Source organism: Callionymus lyra, chromosome 4, assembly GCF_982586985.1.
Source record: "Callionymus lyra chromosome 4, fCalLyr1.hap1.1, whole genome shotgun sequence".
NCBI lineage: Eukaryota > Metazoa > Chordata > Actinopteri > Syngnathiformes > Callionymidae > Callionymus > Callionymus lyra.
In genome coordinates this window covers 4,938,952-4,941,451 of record NC_141821.1, presented here as the reverse complement: position 1 = coordinate 4,941,451, position 2,500 = coordinate 4,938,952, and the positions used below count along the sequence as shown (strand labels likewise).

Below are 2,500 nucleotides of genomic sequence, written 5' to 3'. Positions count from 1 at the left end.
GGACTACCTTGCCTCTCACCCTATCTCCCGGACTACCTTGCCTCTCACCCTATCTCCCGGACTACCTTGCCTCTCACCCTATCTCCCGGACTACCTTGCCTCTCACCCTATCTCCCGGACTACCTTGCCTCTCACCCTATCTCCCGGATGACCTTGCCTCTCACCCTATCTCCCGGACTACCTTGCCTCTCACCCTATCTCCCGGACTACCTTGCCTCTCACCCTATCTCCCGGACTACCTTATCTCTCACCCTATCTCCCGGATGACCTTGCCTCTCACCCTATCTCCCGGACTACCTTGCCTCTCACCCTATCTCCCGGACTACCTTGCCTCTCACCCTATCTCCCGGACTACCTTGCCTCTCACCCTATCTCCCGGACTACCTTATCTCTCACCCTATCTCCCGGATGACCTTGCCTCTCACCCTTTCTCCCGGACTACCTTGCCTCTCACCCTATCTCCCGGACTACCTTGCCTCTCACCCTATCTCCCGGACTACCTTGCCTCTCACCCTATCTCCCGGACTACCTTGCCTCTCACCCTATCTCCCGGACTACCTTGCCTCTCACCCTATCTCCCGGATGACCTTGCCTCTCACCCTATCTCCCGGACTACCTTGCCTCTCACCCTATCTCCCGGACTACCTTGCCTCTCACCCTATCTCCCGGACTACCTTATCTCTCACCCTATCTCCCGGATGACCTTGCCTCTCACCCTATCTCCCGGACTACCTTGCCTCTCACCCTATCTCCCGGACTACCTTGCCTCTCACCCTATCTCCCGGACTACCTTGCCTCTCACCCTATCTCCCGGACTACCTTGCCTCTCACCCTATCTCCCGGACTACCTTGCCTCTCACCCTATCTCCCGGACTACCTTGCCTCTCACCCTATCTCCCGGATGACCTTGCCTCTCACCCTATCTCCCGGACTACCTTGCCTCTCACCCTATCTCCCAGCCACCCTACAGAGAAATCTCATCCCGGCTGCTTGTACCCGCGACCTTGTTCTTTTGGTCATGAGCCATCGTTGGTGACCATAGGTGAGGGACGTCCATCAACCAGGAGAAGGAGATTCCCCTTGTCTTAAAAAGAGGAACCACCACCCCAATATGCCAAATCCAGAGGTACTGCCCCAGATGACCATGAGATGTTGCAGAGGTGTGTCTACCACAACAAGCCCGTAAAGTCCAAGGCCCTAAGAAATTCTGGGCGACTCTCATCCACTCCCGGGGCCGCCAAGGAGCTTTTCAACCACCTCGGCAACCTCAGCCCCCGAGATAGAGGAGCCACGTCGAAGGTCCCCTGACCCTGTTTCCTCCTCGGAAAAACATGGTTTGATTGAGGAGGTTTTCTGGCTATGTGTTGCGACACTAAGAGGTACGGAAGTCGTTCTCCATGGTCTCGCCAAACTCCTTCCATTCCTGAGGTTTTTGCCTCAGCTACTGCCGAAGATGCAGCTCAAAAGCCCTGGTAGGAATTTTCCGTGACCATGACAGCATCCTTGACTCTTGGGGTCCACCAACAGCTCCTCAGATTATCCCCACAAAGACCACCTCACAGCTCCCATCAGCTGCCTCGACAGTTGAGTCACTGAACATGGACCACTTGGACTCAATGTCCTCCACCTCACCAGGAACATGGTTGAAGTTCTCTCTGAGTAGAAGCTTCTTTCCACAGGAGACTCTGCCGATCGTTTCCCTCGGACCCTCACGATACGTCCGCCATGTCCGACCGCCATCTTCCCGCACCATCAGAGCCAACTCACCACCAGGTGGCGATTGGTTGATTAGCTCCGCCCCCTTCTCGCCACCCGAGGGTCCAAGACTTCAACGTTGGTTATCGAGCCACGACTTAGCGTGTCCTGGTGCCAAGTGCTGGTGAGCCGATGTTACAACAGTCAGGATCCGTCTCTTCACCCTCTTAGTAATTGGAATTAGAAAATCAAACTCTATCTGTAAATTAAAAACTTTTTTTTTTAAATTAATTTGTGAAATTCAGTTATTCAACAAAATAAAACCTAACAACCTCGGGTCGGGTTGAAACGTTTCAATATAAGTTTTATTGAAAGCAATAACTCAATACATAACGGAATGTTTTTTTTTTTTTGTCCTCCAACATTAAAATATATATATAATTTTTTTTACCTCTTCAAAACTTCCACAAAAAAAAGATATATATATATTTTTTACCTCTTCAAAACTCCAACATTAAAATATATATATATATATTTTTTTTTACCTCTTCAAAACTTCCACAAAAAAGATATATATATATATATTTTACCTCTTCAAAACTCCAACATTAAAATATATATATATATATATATTTACCTCTTCAAAACTTCCACAAAAAAAAGATATATATATATATTTTTTACCTCTTCAAAACTCCAACATTAACATATTTATTTATTTGATTTAAATAGTTGAAGATGAAAGAATAGGGCAGCATAAAAATAGGCGTGTGACGTTGTTTAAAAAAGTCTAGACTTTTATATG

At 48.2% G+C, this 2,500-nt stretch overlaps 1 protein-coding gene across 1 annotated transcript in view; it reads right to left on the bottom strand.

Annotated features, from left to right (window-relative positions):
* LOC148081126 (protein c-ets-1-A-like) overlaps nucleotides 1-2,500 on the bottom strand; it is a 7,628-nt gene that overhangs the window by 3,283 nt on the left and 1,845 nt on the right. The window lies entirely within an intron of this gene.